This window comes from Macaca nemestrina, chromosome 12 (assembly GCF_043159975.1).
Source record: "Macaca nemestrina isolate mMacNem1 chromosome 12, mMacNem.hap1, whole genome shotgun sequence".
In the NCBI taxonomy this organism is placed as follows: domain Eukaryota; kingdom Metazoa; phylum Chordata; class Mammalia; order Primates; family Cercopithecidae; genus Macaca; species Macaca nemestrina.
In genome coordinates this window covers 98,177,569-98,204,140 of record NC_092136.1, presented here as the reverse complement: position 1 = coordinate 98,204,140, position 26,572 = coordinate 98,177,569, and the positions used below count along the sequence as shown (strand labels likewise).

General features: G+C 34.8%; 1 long non-coding RNA gene across 5 annotated transcripts in view; it reads right to left on the bottom strand.

Moving 5' to 3' along the window:
* The window catches only part of LOC105484299 (uncharacterized), a 518,018-nt gene that overhangs the window by 317,354 nt on the left and 174,092 nt on the right, over positions 1-26,572 (bottom strand). For all 5 annotated transcript variants that reach the window (XR_988855.2, XR_988854.2, XR_011611009.1 and 2 more), the window contains exon 4: positions 16,123-16,209. This is a non-coding gene — a long non-coding RNA (uncharacterized lncRNA). The remainder of the gene's footprint in view (positions 1-16,122; positions 16,210-26,572) is intronic.

Below are 26,572 nucleotides of genomic sequence, written 5' to 3'. Positions count from 1 at the left end.
AGACTCATGAAACATTGACAAGGTAGTCTGTATTTTGCAGAATAAAACAAGCCTCAATAAATTTCAAATGACTGAAATAATTAAAATCTTTCTTCCTAAGTCTTAGGATATTACTCTATTCCTATCAGGAAACTATGTCTTCAGCTTGTTTATAACTCTGTTACCTTATGAGTATATGCTATTCCTAATTTTCAGTCTTTTGAGGCCTGTGACTTCAATAGATGATCACATTAAATATTTAAATAAAAATATTCTAATTTGTACAATGTCTTGAGATGATAGATAGTGTGCTTAGAATTTTGTAGTTAACAAAATTCATCCAACCACAATTATCATTGCCCTCATACCATTTAAATTATAGAATTATCACATCATTTAACAATTGACGATCTGGAAGGACGCAGTGGCTTATGCTTGTAATCCCAGCATTTTGAGAGGCCGAAGCAGGTAGATCACCTGAGGTCAGGTGTTCGAGACCCGCCTGGCCAACATGGTGAAACCCCGTCTCTACTAAAAATACAAAAAATTAGCCATGCGTGATGGTGTGCACCTGTAAGTCCCAGCTACTCGGGAGGCTGAGGCATGAGAATCACTTGAACCTTGGTGGTGGAGGCTGCAGTGAGCTGATATTAGGCCACTATACTCCAGCCTGGGCAACAGAGTGAGACTCCATCTCAAAACAAAGCAGAAGTATTAATGTTCTACTTGCGTTTTATCAATCCTGTACATGTGATTATCTTAGCAAATATGAAACTGTTAAATGACTAGCTACTTTCACCTCCCCACTTCCTCCCAGCAATATGGACTTCATTGTTGTCTCAATAAGCAATCCAGATTCAAATTCCTTAATGATGTTCCACATTTAAGGTTCACATTTGGTATCCCTGTTATTTCTCAGATCCTTTCAGACTTAGAGCTTGAAACAAAGGTTTGCGCAAAGCTAGTTTATTGGAGAAGTGATATCGTGGAGTAGGAGTGAGCAAACGGAGTGGAGAAGAAAATAAGGTAAAAACCAATGCACTTACGCATTAAAAAATTGACAATAGAAGCATTATCTCTTAGTTCCCATACATCATTGATTAAAGATAAATTTTGATATGTTTTAAGATTTTGTCTAAGTTAGTCCTGAAATGTGTTCTCAGGTTGTACCACATCACAAAATCAAAGAAATCTCAGGACAGAAAGCATATATTGCAAGGTGCTGCCTTCCTGCATCTATGCAATGTAACTAGAAGATTGCTTAGTCAAGAACAAGAGATGCTGGCGAGGTTGCAGAGAAATAGGAACACTTTTACACTGATGGTGGGAATGTAAATTAGTTCAACCATTGTGGAAAACGATGCAGTAATTTGTCAAAGATTTAGAACCAGAAATACCATTTGACCCAGTAATCCAATTACTGAGTATATATCCAAAGGAATATAAATCATTCTATTATAAAGATACATGCACGCATATGTTCACTGCAGTACTATTCACAATTTGGTACACATACACCATGGAATAATACTATGCAGCCATAAACAAAAAAATAAGATCATCTCCTTTGCAGGGACATGGATAAAGCTGGAAGCCATCATCCTCAGCAAACTAATGCAGGAATAGAAAACCAACACTGCATATTTTCACTCATAAATGGGAGCTAAACAATGAAAACACATGGATACAGAGAGGGAAACAACACACACTGGAGCCTGCTGGGTGAAAGCCAGAGGGAGGGAGAGAGCATTAGGGAAAAAAGCTAATGCATGCTGGGCTTAATACATAGGTGACAGGTTGATAGGTGCAGCAAATTATCAAGGCACATGTTTACCTATGGAGCAAACCTGCACATCCTCCACGTGTATCTTGGAATTAAATAAAATAATTTTAAATAAAAGAACTGATCACGCAGAAGAAATTGGGACAAGAGGTGCATGGAGGAGATGTATAGTTGTGAATAAGAGAAGTTTCGTATAGGCATTCATTTTAATAAAATCTCCTGGAACTTAAAATGACAAATGATGATTCCTTGTCCATCATCCAAAGAGTTCTACCATCCAAGTGACTGTAATTCCAGAAAAAGTTGAGTACAGGGGAAGAAATTAATACTTTTAAAAGTCAAGGATGACAATGCTTCCTTTGGAATTTATTTCTCACTCTTCTGCTAGCATTTTGAGTTGAGATTTTAGTTTATTAACATTATAAGTTACTAAATTTTCTGTGCCTCTTACTTTGTGGAGTGCCTTTTTTGCTTTTTAAAAAGTATTTTGGTATTGAGGAGCCTTTATAATTTTTATTTATTCTTTCTCTAGTGCCTGATCTTTCTTATTCTCGTCTATTTATTATTGAATTTGCCTTTTTAAATCACATTCTCTGACTTTTACCTGTTATCTGTAAACATCCAATAATCTTTTTCTATTACTCCTTTATGCATCTTTTCTGGTCCCGTGTTTTTTGTTGTATTCTTTCTACTTTGTTCGAACCTGTAATGTTTACACATTATTCTTCCACTCACATTTCTGCATATTTTTACCCATATCTGAAAATAAATATATTAACTGCTCACTATATTTACTTTTTCTGCAATTTCCCTAATTATCTCTTGGTCAGATGAAGTTAATTCTCTAGTCTAGTCTACAAAAATGATTTTTATGTATACAGTATTCCCTATTGTTTGTTTTGCTGTTGATTTTTGTGTTTTTTAATTTGTTGCTTTGTTTTTCTGTTTGAAAAAAATGGGTGGCTCTAAGGCAGACAGAGAACATACAAAATTAGCCTGGAATATCTTCTGCCAAAAGTAAGTGAGTGCTCAAGAACAAGATAGAGGCATGTGAAAAGGAGAGAGAAGCCAGCATTAAGGAGCATCTATTGACCAAATATTAAAAATTTTTAAACTGAAAATCAGTAAGATCAGTAATAGATTACAACCTATTGAATACAAAATGGAAATTCATGTGTTCATACCACTAATATAATGATAAATAAGTACACAAATATGCAAAATAAAAGGGAGTGGAATGTTGACTGAAAATGAGAAGAAAATACTGGAGTTAGACAATCACTATATTTCAATAATTAGTAGATTGGTTTGGGCAATACTCATCAGAGGATACTAAGCATAATGAGTAAGAATGTTATGGGAAGCAACATATTTTAATGGAATGGTTCCAAAGTATCTCCCAAAAGATTGCTAATTAGATGTTTAAACAAAAAACACATAATAAAAATATGATGAAGAAACCGGAAACACTTTTACTTGGGTGATCAAAAGTAACAACAACATATCATTTGCCAAAAACTGTGATAGAGTTGTGTCCTCTAAAATGGATACAATAATATCACTTTTGCAGTATTTCAGACTGAAATATTATCCCCACATTAGAAAATAAATTTAGAAAGGCTTCATGGTCCAGGAATGCACCAGTAGAAAGTGGCAGGGCTAAAATCAAAGCTCAAGTATGAGTACCTGTTTATCTGTGTTCTTAACTATTAGGCAGACAAGAGAATGAGACTTCCCTTTTATTTAGGATTGGGTAATGTTCTGCCTAATTTTCTCTCTCATATTTGTTACTTTCTAACTTTGAGATCATGGTCTCACTTACTTTTCAACTCTCAATCTTTTCTGATTATTAAACTGCTTTTGCATTCACTATTTTCATCTCAACTCCTCAAATGGACAATTTACCTATAATTATTTCAATTCTATCTTTCCATTGGCTAAACAATTACCCTAAAAATATGTCAGTGAAGAGACAAAGAAAGACAGATAATATGATTTCAAAAAATGATAACAAATCACAGCCCAAAGAAAAATCTTAGAAGTAGAATTTAAAGGGCTATATAAATTTTTCTTCTGTGAATCTCATCATTATTCTCTTGGACAATAATCTTTTAAACAGAAGAACAACATTGGCTCTAAGGAAGACTGTTCAGATGAAAATGTGATAAGGTAACAATGTAAACTATCTTCTACTTTTGTACCGAGAATAGGACTAAAGAGCAAGAATATTGGACGTTCAGTTACATTTAACAAACATTCCTTGATGCCCTATTTTGTGCTGGTACTGTTTAGGCTCTGGAACTATAAACATATAAACAGACACAATCCCTTCACTCAAAATGGTGGCTTAGGATCACAAAGTCCTCGTGTTTCTGCCTGCATATTTTGTGTAGTTGTGTAATGGCATGGCTCTCTTTAACAAAAGTTTCATAATTCAGGATAAAGAAGATTCTAAATTATATTAGCAATTTTAGAACTCATAACAATATATGCTGAAATTAAATTTGTTTACTGACCAATGAATATAAAGTTAGATAATTCCTTCTGCAGAGTTATATCCCCAGAGTTATTATTATATGGAATAAAATAGATAACTATAAAACTTCATGGACTTAAACGTGAAAAAAATTAGGCTCTAGAGACAGAAACTTGGCAAATTTTTTAAGCTCAAACTAAGATGTTCAAAGCATGAAATCAAAACAACCTTCCTTCACTACTACTTTATGAAAATAAAGATTTTTTTCAATTTATGTAGAATAGCTCTCTCTTTATTTATTTCATTTATTTATAAAATGTGTTTTTGGAAAAATGCTTTATAGTGGAATTTTTTAACTTAATCAAGATTTAATTTATATTTACAATCAGTGTTTAATAATCATTCTCAATTTTTTCAATTAACAGCAACAAATAATCTTGTCACCTATTATGTACCTATTTTTGAGATGTAAACAGGGATATTAGAGAAGATAACACATAATGTTTACTTAAGAGTCTTTTTATTTAGTTTAGGAAATAGTTAATGAGAGTTTTCAGATTTTCAGCTTATCCATTATTAATTACCACATAGGCATATATATTGACGTGGATACATGCCAGTAAACTCACTTTCACACCATCCACTAGTTGTATAACAAATTAATATTTACTATTATTCGTTCAGTGGTCCTAGTGAGGCTAAAGTCTAATTCCGAGTTGTGTGAAACAATGTGTCCTCTGAAAATTACATGTTGATGGCACTTCCACACCATTCAGGACATAGGCAGGGGCACAGATTTCATGATGAAAGCGCCAAAGCAATTGCAACAAAAGCAAAAATTGACAAATAGGATCTAATTAAACTAAAGAGAATCTGCATAGCAAAAGAAACAATTAACAGAGTAAATAGACAATGTATAGAATGGAAGACAAGCTTTGCAAACTGTACATATGGCAAAAGTCTAATATCCAGCATCTATAAGGAACTTAAACAAATTTATGAGAAAAAAAAGGAACCCGATTAAAAAGTAGTCAAAGGACATGAACAGACACTTAAAAAATGAAACATATATATGCAGCCAACAATCATATGAATAAAGGATCAACAACGATCATTAGAAAATGCAAACCAAAACTACAATGTGATTCCATCTCACACCAGTCAGAATGGCTATTGTTAAAGAAATGTCAAAAATAACAGATGCTACTGAGGTTGTGAGGAAAAAAGATGCTTATACACTGTTGATGGTAGTATAAATTAGTTAAAAGATTGTGGAAGATAATGTGGCGATTCCTCAAAGACCTAGAGGCAGAAATACCATTTGGCCCAGCAATCCCATTACTAGGTATATACCTGATATGGTTTTGTTGTGTCCCCACCCCAATCTCATTTTGAATTGTACTTTTCATAATCTCTACATGTCAAAGGAGGGAATCAATGGGAGGTAATTGAATCATGGGGGTGGTTACCCTCATACCATTCTCATATTGACAATGACTCAGTTATCATGAGAGCTGATGGTTTTATAAGGGGCTTTTCCTTCTTTGTTTGGCATTATTCTCTCCTGCCACCACATGAAGAAGGACATGTTTGCTTCCCCTTCTGCTGTGACTGTAAGTTTCCTGAGGCCTCCCCAGCCATGCTGAATTGTGAGTCAATTAAACCCCTTTCCTTTGTAAATGACCCAGTCTGGAGCAGTTCTTTGTAGCAGCATGAGAATGGACAATTACAATAAAAGAATATAAATCATTCTATTATAAAGATAACATGCACACATATGTGCACTGTGCACTATTCACTATAGCAAAGACATGAGATTAACCCAAATGCCCATCAATGATACACTGGATTTAAAAATGTGGTACATGTACACCATGGAATACTATGTAGCCATAAAAAATGAAGGAGAAAGTGTCCTTTGCAGGGACATGGATGGAGCTGGAAGTCATTATCCTCAGCAAACTAATATAGAAACAGTAAATCAAACACCACGTTCTCATTTATAAGTGGGAGCTGAATGATGAGAACGCATGGACACACTGGGGAAAACAACATAACTGAGGCTTGTTGAAGGGCAGGGGGTGGGTGAAGGAAGAGGATTAAGAAGAATAGCTAGTGGATGCTGGGCTTAATACATAGCTGATGGGTTGATCTGTGTAGCAAAGCACCATGGCACACACTTACCTATGTAACAAACCTGTGCATCCTGCACACGTTCCTCAGAACTTAAACAAAAAGTTGAAGGAAAAAAAAAAAAAATGCAGAAAAGTGTTTTCCCAGTTTCATTCTTACTTAGATGTAGTAAATTATAACCCCAATAAATCTCTTTCATATTGTACCAGAGTATTTGATTTCCACGTCTTTCTTTAGCCTGATTTGTTCCTCATATACAAACTGTATAATTGTATATAGGAATTTGGTGAAGTATAGAGAAGAAATACTGGAGGAATATTCAGCTTATTATAGTCTGAAGTAGCTCTATTTTGGCACTAATCTTATTCATTCAAGTCAACCAAAACAAAAATCTTGCAAAAAAACAACTACTCTTTTCAAAGTTTGGTATAGTGATGCTAATATTTCCTGTATAGGTTTCATTGGAAGGAAGAATAAGATCCTTACTCTTTTATCCTATTCAAATTATCAAAATATCTCTTCTACCCTCATGCTATACTCCAGAAATGTTTGGTTAAATAAAATCTCTTAACTTTCCAGATAATTTTTGATCACTACAATGACGTTTTAATACATATTAACTGGTCCTGGGCATGTCTGCACAGGCCAGTCTCTTTATCTGCCTTTGGAAACATTACATTGTGTTTTACTGCATGCATTTATATTAGTGTCTTCCTTAACAGAGTATCTGGTATGTTTAAACCTGAGGAATATGCCTTACTCATATTCCCACCTGCCTGTCTAATTTAGAAGCTAGTCCACAATAGACATTCAATAAAATGTGTTTAAGACTAAATTAAGAATCAGTCATTAGTATTAGTTAAATCAATATAATTTTGCTTTGGTTTACTTAGTGTAACCTTAATTATCACTGAAAATTACCTTACAAGTTAAACAGAAGTATTAATATTGCCTCTATAATTCATCATTATTAATCACTGTCACTTTGATAAAATTATAACAATTGTGGATATAAAAGATCACTTTGGCAATATTCATTATTAATTTACTTAGATTCACGGAGAAGTGTCTTTTGAATTAGCCTGTATCATATGCTGACACTCTTCTCAGGTTTAGATTTCTTTCTTCTCTCATCTCTACCATTGTAAATTTTACCTACATTTCAAGATTCAGCACATCAGCTCTGACATAAAATCTTTCTTTATTACTAAAGCTCATTTTAATATTACCCTTTTGAAATTCCATATTCTAATAGCAGCAATTATTGTGCCCTGATTATAATCAACTTATCTGCATAAGGAAATTCTGGCTATTTTATGACAAATTTGCATCAAAAAATTTTTGAAAATCCCACAGTATTTTTAAAACTAATAAAAATGTTTTATATTTATTGAGCTATGTTAAACAAATTACCAAGTATAGCATTTTATTAATATACATAAATAGTATCATAGTAATGATTCAATAATAATTTTTTCACATGGCTTGACAAAATATATTCTCTTCATGTTTATAGTTTACAAATTGGTAAGATGGAATGTTACTATTGATTAATATTCATGTTTTCTCTATTGGAACATATTACTTTTTATTTTTTCTAATATAAATAAGATATTTTTAAAAATTGTTTATGATTTGGAGGATAATCATTAAAAGACTCAGTTAAGACTTGAATCAAAATCAAATCAGATGCTTTATCTTCAAAAAACGCCCTTAGTGAAGCAGGCTGCCACATGTTAATTACTTAAACTATAAAAATAGTAGCATAGATAAAGATTCCATGTGTGATGTACATTCCCAAATGGTAAGCTTAGAAAATACATCTATAGTATTGAAGCTGTCTTCTTTGACTAATGCTTTTATAAAGGCAGTTAAAATTATTGGCTGGAAAAGACAAAAAAATGCAACATGTCTTTGGTTCTTTTTTGATAAATGACAAAGCCCAACTTTAATACATGAAGGCTCATTATTAAAAAGATATAGAAAAGCCTAAGTAGGTAGGGTTTAGATTTGAAATGCATTTAATAATTTTAAGAACAGAGATATTTAGTAGAAATCTCTTTAGTAAGCTTAGAAAATAATCAGAGAACAGATGATACATACAAGAATAAATATAAATGCCAGTATCAGAAAATACAGTTATTGTCTTTCTAATCTCATGTACTGCATCTATAAAGCGTAACTAATTCTTACTTTTAGATAATTCTCAGTCTTACTTTACATTTATTTTCAATAAAATGGTACAAAAAGATATAGGGATTGGAGAAAATTTTTCTGACATTCTGAAATAATTATAAATCTCACACAACAGATTTTATAATAACACTTGTCTTTTCATTTAATTTTCTCTGCCTGTTATTTTGTTTTCCTAATATTTTCTATATCAGAAGTATCATCATGATAATGAAGAACTGATAAGGCTGAGGAACATCAGCAAGATGGTAGAAAAGAAGATTCCATGGCATGACTCCCCCAGCAAAAATATAAAACGAAATTATTCAAATAAAAAGATACAACCATGAATTAACCAGAATGCAGAGAAGAAGCAGAAAAGCTCCCTGGGTCACAGAATTTAGAAAAAAAAAAAACATCATGAGTAATTTCAGACTATAATGGCCACTCCTCCAAGACAGCATAATGCCACTCACAGAGAATTTTCTAAGACTCATGGTTTCTGCGGTGAGAGGAGGAAATTTTAGGTGGACATTTTATGTCCCTATTGGTCTGGGAATCTTTGCGGTAAGCCAACTTTGGTCCCATCTCATGAGAACTAGTGAGAGTACCAGGAGGGCTGCCCTACCTGGGATTAGTTACATATAAAGAGCACGGCAATAATTGCAGCCTTTGGCACACGGATCTTGATGGCTATTCCATGCTGAGATCACTTGGTATGCCAAATTGAAGAGACTGACCAGCACCATATTGCTGCACAGACACAATAAACAGCAAGGTATGAATCCCTGGTTGTATTTTTCACAAAGCCCAGGTGCTCTTGTGGAGGTTACTCCTGACTCAGAAACAATTAAACGGTCAGGCTTAAGCTTCAGTGCCCACTTAAGTCTTCCCTAGAATGGGGAAAATAAAATGGCAGTATGGCAATATTCCTCTGGGGCAAAGTTTAAGTTTTGGTGCTCACCAGATAAGCCTTCCCCAGATTAGGAAAAAATAGGAAAGAAGTGATTTAGTTCCAGAGCAGTATTTAGGTTTCCATGAGCACTGTAAGTTTTTCCCAGACTGGAAATAACATATCAGGGCAAAAGTCAGTTCCAGTGAAGTGTTTTAGTTCTGGTGTTCACTATTAGTCTTCCTCAAAATTGGAAGAAATCGCAGGCCAGAGTTCACGTTCCAATACTAAGCAGAAAATAAAATAAAATAAAATAAAAACTACCACCACCAAAGAAGAGCTGCAAAACTAGAAGTGATTATTGTAATGCACAGGCATCAATGGAAAGTCACAAAGATTGCAAAAACTCAAGAAAATGTGACACCACCAAAATAAACCAATAGAGTTCTAGCAAAGAACCCAGAAGCAGTAAAAAATTATGCAAGGTCAGAGAATTCAGAATAAACCTCTTAAGAATTTCAGGGAATTACACAAAAGTGCAGATAGAAAATGAAATGAAATTTGGAAAACAATCCAAATTTCCAGGCTTGACAAAGATATAGACAAAATTTGGGAAAACACAAACAGAAATCCTAGAAATTAAGAATATAACAATTAATCTGAAAAATTTATTAGAAAGCTCTAACAGCAGAATTGATCAAACGGAAGAAAGAAAATCATGTAACAACTAGGGAAGACAGAAAAAAGAAGGATCTAACAATAAGAAACAAGTAACAAGATGACAGTAGTAAAGCCAGACCTATCAATATAAATAATTTAAATTATCCAGCTAAAAGAGTGGCTGATGGATTTTTTTAAAATCCAGATATATAATGTATACTATCTACAAGAAACTCACCTCACATATGTTGGCACACAGACTGAGAGTGAAGAGATGCAAAAAGTTACTGCATGAAAATGGAAATAAGAAAGAATAGGAGTAGCTATTCTTATATCGCACAAAGTAGAGTTCAAGTAAAAAACAAAAAGGTAAAAAGAGCCATTATATAATGAAAAAGTATCAACATAGCAAGAAGATATAACAATTATAGACACATATGCACCCAATACTGGAGCACCTAAATGTATGAAACAAATATTAATAGACTTAAAGGGAAAGGCTGACTGCAAAACAGTAATAATAAGGCTGTTCCACACCTCACTTTCAGCAGTGGAGAGATCATTCAGTCAAAAAAGTAACAGACACTGAATTTAAACTGCACTATAGACAAAATGAAGTAGATGTATTTAAACAAACATTTAAAGAACATTCCAACAACTGCAGAATACACGTATTTCTCAACATCACATGGAATATTCTTCAGGATAAACCATATGTTAGGTAAAAAGCAGGTCTTAGTAAATTTAAATAAATGAAAATCATATCAAGTATGTTTTCTGACCACAATGGAATAAAACTAGAAATAAATAACAGAAGAATATTGGAATCTGTATAAATCTATGGAAACTAAACAACATGTTCTTGAATGACAAATGGATCAAGGAAGAAATTTGAAAGTAAATATTAAAATTTCTTGAGATAAATAAAAATGAAGTCATAACATACCAAAACCTATGGGATACAGCAAAAATAGTTCTGAAGGAAGGCTATAGCAATAAATGTCAACATCAAAAAAGGAGAAATACTTAAAATAAACAAACTAATGATATACCACGATGGATTTAAAAAAAAAAAAAAAAAAAAAAGAACAAATGAAAATAAAATCTTCCAAAACCAGTGAGAAAAAATAAATAAATAAATATCAGAGTAGAAATAAATAAATTTTAGACTAAAAATAATGCAAAAACATCAATAAAAGTAAAAGTTGGACTTCAAAAAATAATTGAGTAACTAGAATAACTAAAAAAAGAGAAGATACAAATTAACAAGCTCAGAGATGAAAAAGGAGACATTGAAACTGATACTGTAGAAATACAAAGGATCATCAGAAACTATTAGGAAACTTAGAAGAAACAGATAAATTTCTGGACATACAACTGACAAAGATTGAACCGTGAAGAAACAGAAATTCTGAAAAGACTGATAATAAGTAATGAGATCAAAGCAGTAATAAAAAATGTCTCATCAAAAAAAAAAGCCCAAGGCCTGAAGGACTAGCTGCCAGATTCTACAAAACATTAAAAGCATAATTAATATCAATTTTTCTCAAACTATTTCAAAACATTAAAGAGGAGGGATTACATCCAAATTCATCTAAAAGGTCATAACCCTGATACCAAAACCATACAAGAACATAACGGAGAAAGAAAACTACAGCTCAATAAACCAGATGAACATAGATGCAAACATCTTCAACAAACTACCAGTAAACCAGATTCAACAACACATTGAAAAGTTCATTCATGGTGATCAAGTGGATTCATCACAGGGATTCAAGAATGATTCAGTATAAACCAATCAATAAATGCCACATATTACATTAAAAGAATCAAGAACAAAAATCATATGATTATTTCAATAGATGCTGAGAGAGCATCTGTTGTTTTGGCATTAGGGTTATGCTGACCTTTTAGATGAGTTTGGATGTAATCCCTCCTCTTTAATATTTTGAAATCATTTGAGAAAAATTGGTATTAATGATGTTCAGTAAAAATTAATGTCCATTCTTGATTAAAACTCTCAAAAAACTTGGTGTAGAAGGAACAGATATAAGAACATTTAAGGCCATATATGGTAAACCCACAGTTAATACAATACTGAATGGGACAAAATTAAAAGCCTTTCCTCTAAGATCTCAAAAAAAGACAAGGATGCCCACTTTCACCACTTTTATTCAATACAGAACTGAAAGACCTAAACAGACTAATTAAGCAAGAAAAGGTGAAATTGTCCTTGTTTGCAGATGACATAATCCTATATTTAGAAAAACCTAGATTCCACCAAAATACTGTAGAACTAATAACTGAATTCAGTAAATTTGCTTTTTTCAAAATTAACATACAAAAATCAGTAGCACTTCTATACACCAACAGAGAGCAATCTGAAAAAAGTCAAGACAGTAATCCCATTTACAATAACTAAAAAATACATAGGAATAAATTTAACCAAGTAAGTGAAAGATCTCTACAAAGAAAACTATAAAACACTGATGAAGGAAATTGAAGGGGTCACAAATAGTGAAAATATATCCTAATTTCATAGATTAAAAGAATTAAGATTGTTAAAATGACCACACTACCAAAAGAAATCTAGAGATTCAATGCAATCCCTATCAAATTACAAATGCCATTCTTCAGTAGAAGAAGGAAATGTAGAAAAACAATCCTAAAATTTCTATGGCACCAGAAAAGACTACATATAGCCAAGGCAATCCTGATTAAAAAGAATAAAGCTGGAAGCATCACACTACCTGACGTCAAAATATGCTCTAAACATTGTAAACAAAACAGCACAGTACTGCCATAAAATCAGACACATAGACCAATGAAATTAAATAGAAATTCAAGTATAGACTCACACATTTGCAGCCAACTCATTTTTAACAAAGATCTTAAAAACATATATTGGGGAAAGGAGAATCTGTTTAATAAATGGTGCTAAAAACACGGGGTATCCATATGATGAAGAATAAAACTAGACCCCTATCTCACACTATATACAAAAAATCAACTCAAAATGGGTTAAATACTCTAATGTAAGATCTGAAACTGAAATTACTAGAAGAAAACACTGGGGAAGGGCTTCAGGACATTGGTTTGGGTAAAGATTTTGGGGGTAAGATTTCAGAAACACGGGCAACAAAAACAAAAATAGACATAAGGGATTACATCAAGCTGCAAAGCTGCTGCACAGCAAAGGAAACAATAAAAAAGTGGCAAGCCACATAATAGGAGAAAGTATTTGTAAACGATGCATCTGACAAAGGATTAATAATCACAATATAAAAGAGACTCAAACAGCTCAAAAGTAAAAAAAATAATAATCAAATTAAAATGGGAAAAAAGATCCAAATAGACATTTCACAAAACAGACAAATGACCAACATGTATATGAAAAAATGTTGGAGATCAGCGATCATCAAATAAATGCAACTGAAAACCAGAATGAGATATCATCTCATCCCAGTTAAAATGGCTACTGTAAAAAAAAAAAAGGCAAAAAATAACAAAATGCTGATGAGGATGCATTCAAAGTGAAAAACACACGGGTGGTGGGAATGTAAATTAGAACAACCGCTGTGGGAAACAGTAAGAAAGTTCCTCAAAAAGCTAAAAATAGATCTACCATATGATTCAGCAATCTCACTGCTGGATATATATCCGAAAGAAAGAAAATAAGCACATGGAAGAGCTATATATTGCAGCTATATTCACAATAGCCAAGATATGAATTCAACGTAAGTGTCCATCAATAGATGAACAGATAAAGAAAATGTAGTATACATACACAATGGAATACTATTTAGCCATTACAAAGAATAAAATTCTGTCATTTGTAGCAACATGGATAGAACTGAAGGACATTATGTTAACTGAAATCAGGCACAGAGAAACAAATATCACATGTTCTCACTTATATGTGTGAAGTAAAAAAACTGGATCTTATGGAGGTAGAGAACAGAATGATAGCAAAGGCTAGGAAGTTTAGATTGGGAAGTAAGGATGATGAGAGGTTGGTTAATGAGTACAAAACTAAAGTGAGATAGAATGACTAAGTACTCCTGTTGGATATCACATAGAATGACAGTAATTGACAATAATTCACTGCATATTTCAAAATACCTACAAGTGAAGAAGGAAATGATATATGTTTGAGGTGATGGATATTCTAATCATCCTGATTTGATAAATGTATATTATATGCATATATTGAAATAACATATGCACTCTATAAATATGTACAATTATCGTATATCAGCAAAAAAGAAAATAAAATCTTTTTTTTTTTTTTTTTTTTTTTTTTTTTTGAGACGGAGTCTCGCTCCCTCACCCAGGCTGGAGCGCAGTGGCCGGATCTCAGCTCACCGCAAGCTCCGCCTCCCGGGTTCACGCCATTCTCCTGCCTCAGCCTCCCGAGTAGCTGGGACTACAGGCGCCCGCCACTTCGCCCGGCTAAGTTTTTGTATTTTTAGTAGAGACGGGGTTTCACTGTGTTAGCCAGGACGGTCTCGATCTCCTGACCTCGTGATCCGCCCGTCTCGGCCTCCCAAAGTGCTGGGATTACAGGCTTGAGCCACCGCGCCCGGCCAAGAAAATAAAATCTTAATTAAAAAAAATAAGGCAATCAAGACAGAGGTATTCCTCTTATTAAAAAAAAAAAAAAAAACATTATTTTATAGATGCATCTTGTGGGCTCTGGGAGATTTTTGTCAATTTGTGCAATAGAGAATCTATCTGGGAGGTTTATTAATCGTTGTTCTAGATGTACAAAATTGTATATATTGCTCGATATATGAAATTCTCATTAAGGTTCTCTCTAAAGTAACATGAGCATCAATAATAGGTCAATTTGGAAACTCCTAAAAATGTCAAAATTACATGAAGTGCCTTTCTTCACACAGAGGACTATGTCTCACCATATTACAGATTAAACAATGAGTTGAAGCTTAAAAAAGAAAAATTAATACAGTGCTTTCTAAGCTTACACATTCTCCCTTTCTCTACCTCCCTCACTTCCTTTTTCCTTCCTTTCTACCTTTCCCTCTCATTTCCATTAATTCAAAGAACATTCACTAAGTGACTGCTCAGTGCCAACTACTAATGATGAAAGGAATGTGAGCAATACAGTCAAAATTATTTCCCTCATCAAGTTTACATTCTATCAAAGCAAAATAAAAATCAAACAAAAACAAAGTAAGAATCACAGAGTAGAATAAATGCTGTTGGGTAAAATATATAAAGGCATAAAACATTGTATAACTGAGGGAAGGCTGAAATGCCTTTATATTGTATGGTTACAAAATGTCTCAGTGAAATTTAAGTTAAAAAATTGAAAGAGATATTTGTACGTTTTAAAGATGGTACTGTGGAGTGGAGTGTCACAAAGATAGCAATGCATAAAAATGGAGTAAGTCAGGCCAGACCTTGGAGTTTTGGAGGCATTTAGAAGACAGAGTACAGGTCTTTTGAGCAGGAGGAGTGAAACGTGAAGCTGGCTCGGCTTCTGGGGTGGGAGGGGACTTGGAGAACTTTTCTTCTAGCTAAAGGTTTGTAGCTCCAATCAATGGAGCCAGTAAATGATCCAATCAGTGCTCTGTGTCTAGCTAAAGGTTTGTAAATGCACCAATCAGCACTCTGTAAAAACAGACCAATCAGTACTTTGTAAAACGGACCCATCAGCCTTCTGTAGAACAGACCAATCAGCACTCTGTAAAATGGACCAATCAGCTCTCTGTAAAATGGACCAATCAACAGGATGTGGTTGGGGCCAAATAAGAGAGTAAAAGCAGGCCACCCAAGCTTGCAGAGCAACCAGATGGCTCCTGTTCCATGCTGTGGAAGCTTTGTTCTTTTGCTCTTTGCAATAAATCTTGCAGCTGCTTACTTTTTAGGTCTGTGCTATGTTTAAGAGCTGTACCGCTGACTTCAAAGGTCTGCGGCTTCACTCCTGAAGCCAGTGAAACCACGAACCCACTGGGAGGAATGAACAACTCCGGACGCACCACCTTTATGGACTGAAACACTCACGGTTGAGGATTCACAGCTTCATTCTTGAAGTCACCGAGACGAAGAACCCACTGGAAGGAACCAATTCCGGACACAGGATAATGTAGGCTATATTGGAAGCAATGGCAAGGATCAGTTCATACAAGGCTTTGTAGAAAATTTAAATTGTATTATATGTTGAAAAATAAGCACTAAAGAATTATTATAATCAAAGGCATGATATGACAAAATACAGATTTTGTATAACCTACAGACAAAACCAGTTCAAACTAAGTATTTTTTTATATTAAAACATGTATAATTTTAAAATTATCAACGTAACAGGACATAGACTATCTTAACCCAAATTGTATAGAAACCTTAAACCATTGTCATTTATTCTACTTGATTTGAAAAAAATTAAGAACCCAAACCTTCACTGAAAACAGGACACTGAGGTTTTTTAACATATATTACCACTTGTGTTAGAAATAGAGCTTGTAATACAAAAGTCGGTATGCAAATTTCACTTTGTTTGGTTCTCTCAATTGCAATTCCTTTGCTGTTTATCATGCAGTGTTCTCCAGCTGATCACTTCTTTTGTTCAGCCTGAGGGAATGCAGTGACTCATCTCCCTTTTGGGCTCTCATTGTCTGTCCAAATAGCTCTCTAGGCATGATCCAAAATGCCTAATGTATTTTTTTCTCATAAAAGACTCGCACATGTCCCATAGTATCTTTTATCAAAACAAATAGGCGAAATGCCATTTAGCATCATATTTTTCTTGTCAGAGTATCAGAAAGAATGAGTTGCTAACTCTCTGACTATATATCCTAAACACAAGTCACACAACAAACTACTGAGTAGCAGAAACAATACATTACAAAAGTTATCTGAGTAGTCTCCTTAACTGATTTTCCAACAATTTGGATAAATAGTAAAACAATCTTTTTATTTTCCAGTGGTGGAAGGGGAAAGCAAGGCATTGCAGTTCAGTAACATTCCTCTATTCGTGTGTTTATACATGGCCCTGCCTTTTTAACCTTAAGTTACTGAAGGTTAGAGTTAGGTCATTCAATTAAACACGGAAAATAGGTGCTTAAAGGTGATCACTTATCCCACGTTGGTATGTTATGTACATTAGAGCCTCATTTGAAAATAAAATTAGGCCGGGCGCGGCAGCTCACGCCTGAAATCCCAGCACTTTTGGAGGCCAAGGCGGGTGGATCACGAGGTCAGGAGATCAAGACCATCCTGGCTAACATGGTGAAACCCCGTCTCTACTGAACAAAACACAAAAATTAGCCAGGCGTGGTGGTGGGCACCTGTAGTCCCAGATACCGGGGAGGCTGAGACAGAAGAATGGTGCGAACCCAGGAGGCGGAGCTTGCAGTGAGCAGAGATCGCGCCACCGCACTCCAGTCTGGGCGACAGAATGAGACTCCATCTCAAAAAAATGAAACAAAATCAAAACTAAAAGATGTCCATTTTAGCATCAATTTAAAGCCAGATGTAATGGTGAATGTTTAAATAAAGGAATCTTTCATTCTAGTTCACAGATCATGAATGACTATGACAGAGAACTGAATTTCATTTATATTATTTATTTACAAATTAATATTTATTCATTTAAGCAGAAATCAAATACTAAGTTAATTGGAATTGTTCTGGACACTGGAAACACATAAGTAAATAAGATTTCAATTATATTCATTCTGAAGATTTTAGCAAATGTACATGAAGTGTTTGGATGTGTGTGTGTGTGTTCCGTTCTCTAAGATTAGGACCATGAAAGGGCAAAAAATAAGTGCTTTAAAATCTTTAAAATAGCATACTTAGGTATAATCGTGACATGCAAGGCCTTGAAAGAAATTAACCTTTCCATGAAGACTATTTCTATAAACACATTGTTAGTTCATTGGCTACCTATATTAGCCTTTATTATGTTAATACTGAATTATACTTATCTACTCACTTCTAGCTATTTTATCATTATTAAATAAAATCGCTGGGCTAATCTGATTAGCAAACTGGTGAGTCATGTTCGGTGCCATTGTAAGATGACAAAATACAGATAGACCTATAAAGTGATTTTTAAGATGCATTAAAGTAAAAATATTTGAAGAATTCAAAATCATTAAAAAGTAGTGGTTGTGGAAAGGATAGAGATCAAAAACTTTTAAAAGATGACTATATTAAAGACAAATTATTCTTTTTGTGATCTTTTTCTAGCAGACACCTGTTCACTCTTTGGAACTCAGTTGAAAATCAATTCCTTTGAAAAAGCACCTCTGAAGTCTTGGTGCCAGATTGGTCTTTCTTTCTACATGCTTCTGTGTCCAGAATTGGTTCCTTCTGGTGGGTTCTTGGTCTCACTGACTTCAAGAATGAAGCCAGGGACACTCGCGGTGAGTGGTACAGCTCTTAAAGATGGTGCGTGTGTCTGCAGTTTGTTCCTTCAGATGTTCAGATGTGTCCAGAGTTTTGTCCTTCCAGTGGGTTCATGGTCTCACTGACTTCAGGAATGAAGCCGCATACCCTCCTGGTGAGTGTTACAGCTCCACAGCTCAGAAAGGTAGTGCAGACCCAGAGTGATCAGCAGCAAGATGTATCAAGCTTCCACAGCATGGAATGGGACCCCAGCCGGTTGCTGCTGCTGGCTTGGGCAGCCAGATTTTATTCCCCTATTTGGCCCCACCCACATCCTGCTGATTGGTCCATTTTACAGGGTGCTGATTCATCCGTTTTTACCAAGTGCTGATTGGTGCATTTACAAACCTTTAGCTAGACACAGAGCACTGATTGGTGTGTTTACAATCCTCTAGCTAGACAGAAAAGTTCTTCAAGTCCCTACCCGACCCAGAAGCCCAGCTGGCTTCACCTGTCACTTCTGTCACACCCTAACCAGATATTCTTTAGCAGCTATTATACTCCATAATTGCCTCTGTATTGTATCTCTCCCTTGTAGGACCGCAGCTCTTAGGGCAGAAGTGCTGCTTATTCATTTATGTGTTACGTTTTTAATAAATATGTATCAAATGAATAAAAACTATATAAAGTTCTAACTATCAAACTTCATAATAAGCATTCTTTGCTCCATTGTCCATTTTATGTGACAAGTTTTAATATCTGATTCATAGATTATAGAAGTACTAAAATTTTAAAGCACATTTGTGACCCGTGTTACATATGCTTTCATCAATAAATTGTTTTTAAACTCCAAACCTCCTTTTCTGGTAATAAAAAATGATTTAATGTAAATAAATTCAAAAGCAGCATAATAATTATGGCAAAATATCATGCAACTTTTTAAAGAGTTGTAATTCTGGAATTTAATATTTCTAGACATGAAGCTGGGGCATCTTTCCTCTTTGTTTCAAAACGTGCTACTATAAACCTTTAACAACAAAACAAAACAAAACAAAATCCAGAATCAGTGTTTTCCTGACTTTCACTTCTCTACCACCACTTCCTGGTCTCCTCCAAAACATCACTTTAAATTATTTTAGATGCTTATGATGATATTTTCTTCCACATTCCCATCTTTAAGAATTATTTTAGATTCAAGGTGTACATGTGCAGGTCTGTGACATTGGCATATTGCATAATGCTTGAGTCTGGGATTCTGTTGAACATATCACCCAAAGAATGAACATAGGGCTCAATAGTCAGTTTTTCAACCCTTGCCTCTATCCCTCCCTCCCCCTTTTTGGAGTGCCTAGTGTCTGTTTTTTCCATCTTTATATCCATATATTTCCATTGTTTGGCTCCCACTTACAAGTGAAAACATGTAGTATTTGATTTTCTTTTGTTAATGTTATCAAGCTACATCCATGTTGCTGCAAAAGACATAATTATATTTTTTATGGCTGTGTGGTATTCCATGATATATATGCACTACATTTCCTTTCTTTTTTTTTTTTTTTTTTTTTTTTGACATGGAGTTCACTCTTGTTGCCCAGGCTAGAGTGCAATGGCACGATTTCGGCTCACCACAATCTCTACCTCCCGGGTTCAAGCAATTCTCCTGCCTCAGCCTCCCGAGTAGCTGGGATTACAGGCATGTGCCACCACGTCTGGCTAATTTTGTATTTTTAGTAGAGACAGGGTCTCTCCATGTTGGTCAGGCTGGTCTCGAACTCCCAACCTCAGGTGATCCGCCAGCCTCGGCCTCCCAAAGTGCTGGGATTACAGGCGTGAGCTACTGCGCCTGGCCGCACCACATTTTCTTTATCCTATCCACCACTGATGGGCATTTAGATTGGTTCTATGACTTTGTTTTTGTGAATAGTGCTGCAATAAGAATACAAATGCAAGTGTCTTTTTAATAGCATGATTTATTTTCTTTTGGGCACATACCCATTAGTGAGATTTCTGGGTTGAATAGTAGTATTTTTAGTTATCTAAGTTATATCCATACAGTTTTCCACAGGGTTTAACTAACTTACAATCGCACTGACAATGTATATGTGTTCTTTTTCTCTACATCCCTGCTAACAGCTGTTATTTTTTGACTTTTTAATAATAGTCATTCTAACTGGTTTGAGATGGTGTCTATTAATAATTGTTATTTTAATTTGCATTTCTCTGATGATTAGTAATGAACATATTTTCATATGCTGTTGGCTGCTTGTATGTTTTCTTTTGAGAAGTGTCTATTCCTTGTCCTTTGCCCCCCTTTTTTTGTTTGTTTGTTTGTTTTGAGATGGAGTCTTGCCTTGTTGCCCAAGCTGAAGTGAAGTGGTGTGATCTCGGCTCATTGCAACCTCTGCCTCCTGGCTTCAAGCAATTTTCTTGCCTCAGCCTCCTGAGTAGCTGGGACTACAGGCTTGCGCCACCGTGCCTGGATAATTTTTGTATTTTCAGTACAGACAGGATTTCATCATGCTGGCCAGGCTGGTCTCGAACTCCTGACCTCAGGCAATCCACCCGTCTGGGCATCCCAAAGTGCCGGGATTACAGGCGTGAGCCACAGCGCCTGGCCCTGTGCCCAGTTTTTAATGGGCTTGTTTGTTCTTTTCTTGTTTATTTATTTGTTCCTTATAGGATCTGAAAAGCAGTCCTTTGTCAGATTCACAGTTTGCAAATGTTTTCTCCCATTCTTTAGGTTTTCTGTTTACTCTGTTGATTGTTTCTTTTGCTGTGAAGAAAGCTCTTAGTTTAATTAAATCCCATTTGTCAATTTTGTTTTTGCTGCATTTGCAAATAGCTGTTTTTAATATATATTGTTAAATTGAGATATTATATAAGGTGGATTTAATCATAAATACACAACCTGTTCAACAACCATCTTTCACTATGACTCTATTCAATTTTATATATTGTCTAAAAATAATACCCTATAGTTATATAAGCTCTTCCTCTCCCTACTCCACAACAGACTCACATAGATGTTCTAATTAGTTATACAACATCATTTGTATGTGTAATGCTCTATGTTTATAGCATCTTGATTTTAACATGATTCTTTTCTTGCACCTATAGTATATTAGTATAATTTATTTTTATTGTATGCTATTTTATTCACCTTGGAGTTAATGATCCCACATTTTGGCATAATTTTCTATATACTTACATCCCTTTTTTTCTTCCAACACTCCTATAGAATTGCAAATTACTTCTCAATACTTTAAAGTATATGAGAAAACCCGTTAGTACTCTTTTTCTCATTGAGGACATCCCTCTTGAAGTCGTTGCTTTCATGAGGCTTTTCTCCTTATTGTCCTCAAAATTCCCTGTGCCTCCTTTCTGTTCTATAACTTCTCTTTTCTAGATACCAGATATGACTTTTCTTGATTTTCTACAAGAAATTTGTTAATAAATCATTTATTAGCATCATAATAAGAATGAGACATAATACTCTGAGACCTACACAATTGAAAATATCTACATTCTAATCTTATGATTGGTTGATGGATTGGATGAATAGAGAGGTCTAAGTTAGAATTACTTTCCCCTCAGAAAGTTAAAAGCCTTACTACATTACTTTTATATTTCAATGTGAATTTTGACAGGTTTAATTTGTAGAAGAATATCTGATAATTGAGAAAATTCTATTGTATTACAAAGAAACAACAAAATGACATTACTTACAAAAGACATAAGTGGTAATGCTTGTATAAAATGTTTTAAAACCAAATGATATTTGTACCAAAAATGTCTGATTTTCTATATTTATTTGTAATAAAATAATCTCATACTGGATTACAAAGGTTTGGAAATTGAATTATATCAAATTTTAAGTGAGCATGACATTTCTACTTAAATTATTAATACCAAATGTTTGAGTGTTGATGAATTACTTCTGGTAACAACATATAATGTGATTTTTAATTTAATAATTTTTGTTTAAGATTTACTTGATATTAATTCAGCTGTGCTGTAAGCCACTCTTAATTAGCTTTTAATCAACTTGGCTTAAGTGTTCGAAACCAGCCTGAGAAACACAGTAAGACCCTGTCTCTATTAAAAAAAAAAAAAAAAAAAAAAAGACAGGGTCTTGCTATGTGGCCCAGAATGGCTTCAAACTCTTGGGGTGAAGTGATTCTGCTGTCTTAGCCTCCCAAGTAGTTTGGATAATAGGTATGACACAGCTCCCCTCTTTTCCTATTTGAAGGTCTTTAGAGATTAGTTTTTATACTATGTTTGATAGAGGGTAAAGAATTCCCACAATTTCCATTAATATAAGATGTAAAGAGAATTTCAAACAAACTCCATGATCTTCATGTGTCTCTAGTTTACCTCATTTTCTTTTTTTTTTTGAGACGGAGTCTTGCTCTGTCGCCCAAGCTGGAGTGCAGTGGCGCGATCCTGGGTCACTGCAAGCTCCGCCTCCTGGGTTCACGCCATTCTCCTGCCCCAGCCTCCCGAGTAGCTGGGACTACAGGCGCCCGCCACTGCGCCCGGCTCATTTTTTGTATTTTTAGTAGAGACGGGGTTTCACCGTGGTCTCAATCTCCTGACCTTGTGATCCGCCCGCATCGGCCTCCCAAAGTGCTGGGATTACAGGCGTGAGCCACCGCGCCCGGCCAGTTTACCTCATTTTCTTTTTTTTTTTTTTTTTTTTTTTTTTTTGAGACGGAGTCTCACGCTGTTGCCCAGGCTTGAGTGCAGTGGCGCGATCTCGGCTCACTGCAAGCTCCGCCTCCCGGGTTCCCGCCATTCTCCTGCCTCAGCCTCCTGAGTAGCTGGGACTACAGGCGCCCGCCACCGCGCCCGGCTAATTTTTTGTATTTTTAGTAGAGACGGGGTTTCACTGTGGTCTCGATCTCCTGACCTTGTGATCCGCCCGCCTCGGCCTCCCAAAGTGCTGGGATTACAGGCGTGAGCCACCGCGCCCGGCCCTCATTTTCATTATTCAGTAATTGTATAGTAAATAATCAGAGACATTATGTCTTTTTATGCTTGTGTATTCTTTATTCTTCTCTTTGAGAGAGATTTATTTTCCTTCAATCAGTAGACGCTCAAGTGATTCTGATATATGTCAGCCAGTCTCTTAAGCCTGACAGAATCCTTAGTCTATTGGAGATAATCTAAGAACCTACAGGTTTCATGGGTGTGTGTGAAAGATCAGGAATCTTGTACCTCATTTTTAGGAGTAGGTTTCAATATTTCCTTTCATTATAATCTCTTTTTAAGTTGCTATATCATTTTCTATTAAATAAACCTTGGAGTATGTAAGTATTGATTTACATCTTTCATTCAAAAGATCACTGGTAACCATTCCTCCTACAGCAAACTCACAGACTTATAATTTGTTCTTACATTTTATTTCCCATCCACACCCCTGAAAAGGCATGGTGTCTATAATTACTAAGCCTGATTAGGGTTTTGCAATGTATGTGGGCTTGTTTCATTTTGTCTTTCATTGTATAGTCATTTATATTTCGACTATTTAAATCTTCACTTTGTAATTACAATTTTTTTCAGCTACTTTACATTTTCAAAAATGTTGTTCTTCTCTTGTCTACTACTGCTCTTGTAGTGTACTTCTTTTACATTACTTAACCATAATTCTGATAAGGTTTGAATGAAAAATGATAATGTATATACATATCAATCCAATCATGTTTAGTGCATAAGAGTTTTTTCAGATATAATTGCATCCACTAACCCCTTTATCTCCCTCCTAACCCAGAAAATACACAATATCCTAAAATTAATATTTAATCTATTTGTCCAGATTTTTGTCCGTTTCATTATTTATATAAAGTTTTAATAAATGGTGTTTGCCCTTGACTTGAAATGTAAACATTTCTCTATAACATATACTAAGGCAGAATGACCTTCCTCTGTTACAAACTTTTAACAGGATTCATAGCTGCCCAAGCTAGAGATAGATTTTCCTGCCTCTTTTGTGGCTCAAAGTATGACCGTAAGATGTAAATTTGAGCAGTGTGTTCAAAATTCTTTTTTAAAATAAATCTTAAAATTGTCTTGGATTTCTCTTTACTGTGTCCATGAACTGAGATGTAGAAGTGAAGCTTGCCAGGCTTCATGTCACATGATGAATAAAAACAGCATTGTATAGTAGCAATTAGCTACATATGTGATCTATAGGAGGCAAGACTTGACCCCAGGGCTGAGACTTAGACACTGGACCAGATTGACAACTAGCTAAAACAGAGCCAGAGTAAAAGCAGCTTTCAATTAGACAGTCTGCTGGTGTGTCATGTTCAATTTACTGTTGCCATGGCAACATACAGGCATTACTGCCCCTTTCCACGGTGGTGACCCAATGATTACTACCCCTTCCCGAGAAATTTCTGCATAAACTGCACCTTAATCTGCATGCAATTAAAAGTGGATATAAATTTGACTGCAAAATTGCCCCAAACTGCTACTCTCTGCCTATAGGTTAGCCCTAGCTTTGGAGCAGTCACGAATCTGTAACACCACTGTAGCTGTGACACTGCCTCTTCAATAAAGTTGTTTACTTCTACCTCTGGATTACCTTTGAATTCTTTCCTGGGCAAAGCCAAGAACCCTGAAGGCAAAGCTGCACTTTGGGGCTTGCCTTCCCTGTATCACATATGGCAATTAAATAAATTTAAAATTTTAGTTTTCAGTTACACTAGCCATGTTTCACATGTATGATAGCCACATTTGTCTAGTGACTATCATAATAGACGGTGCAAATATAGAGTACTGTCATTATCTCACAAAGTTATTTTGCTCTCTCTCAGGAATCAGAAATGGGAACAATGAAAGTAACCCAGGTCAAAGTCAGCTTATCCTGCAATAGTTTATGCAGTATATCTCTGTATCCATCTTACATTTCCCGGCTAACTTCAGATTACTGTGTGAAGGAGAAATAAATGTCTATCTTTTTTGAGTCAACTTTGTTGCGAGGTTATTTATCAAAGCAGGGTAGCCTATACATAGATATATATTTATATACACATATACGTATACAGATATATGTACATAAATACACATTAATATATTGACACATACTTACAGCCATATGTAAATGTTTGAGAGAAAAAGAATGAGAGAGGGAGAGAGACAGAGAGACAGAGAAGGCACAGATATTATAATTTTGAGTATAGTATCTGGAAGACTTCACTACAGTAAGCTTCACCAGATAATTTCCAAGTTGGTTATATGTGTAACTCCCATTGGTGGTTTTTGAGAGCCCTTGGCTCCCTACACCTTTGCTGATACTTGACATTTCTAGTGAAGACAGATTTTCTCAGACCTCTCATTATTCTATGTAAAGGTATTTCAGTTACATTAACAGTACTTTTCATTGGAGAATTTGTGACAGGTGGAGAAGGCACTGAGCATGCTCAGATGATCTTTCCTATTGTCCGATCTGTGTGCTTGAAGAGAAGGGAAATTTTGCTATCTCAGAGATCTGTGAAAGACGTTGTGAAGTTGCCCTTTTGCATGTGGCCTATCTTTGATCAGTGCTGCCTCTGACTGGGCAGAAAAGATTATTTAATTTAGAATGTGATACTAAATATGTTTGGCTGCACACTTAGACCATGCTTTTCAATTATGCTTTTAGCAGTAACTGAGCTAAAATTTAGAAATCTATTATTTGATTTTATATTCACACCTCAGGTGAGAAAGCAATGATTTTTTTTTAAAAACTGACCTCTTAAAACTTCAATTGACATTATAGAAATGTGAATATTTGGTTAATCTCATATTATTTTATTTTGCATCTATGATTATTGATAAGGTTGAGTATATCTTTAGTTTATTAAACATTTATAATTTTTTTCTTAATGGCCTGTTTATATCTTTTATCTAGCAAAATTAAATTTGTGAATACAGAGAAAACAGTTTTAAGAATTTTATTTTTTATGAAATGTTATTAACTAAAACAAATATCCCATATAGGTAATAAGTTTTAAGGCAATAATATTTTTTAATCCATCCAAATAGACTAAGGAAATTGTCTACAAACAGTAAAGTGAGTTGCTCCCTCCCCCAAAAATAAATATTTTTGTTGTAATATTCAATAACAGAAAATAATATTTAT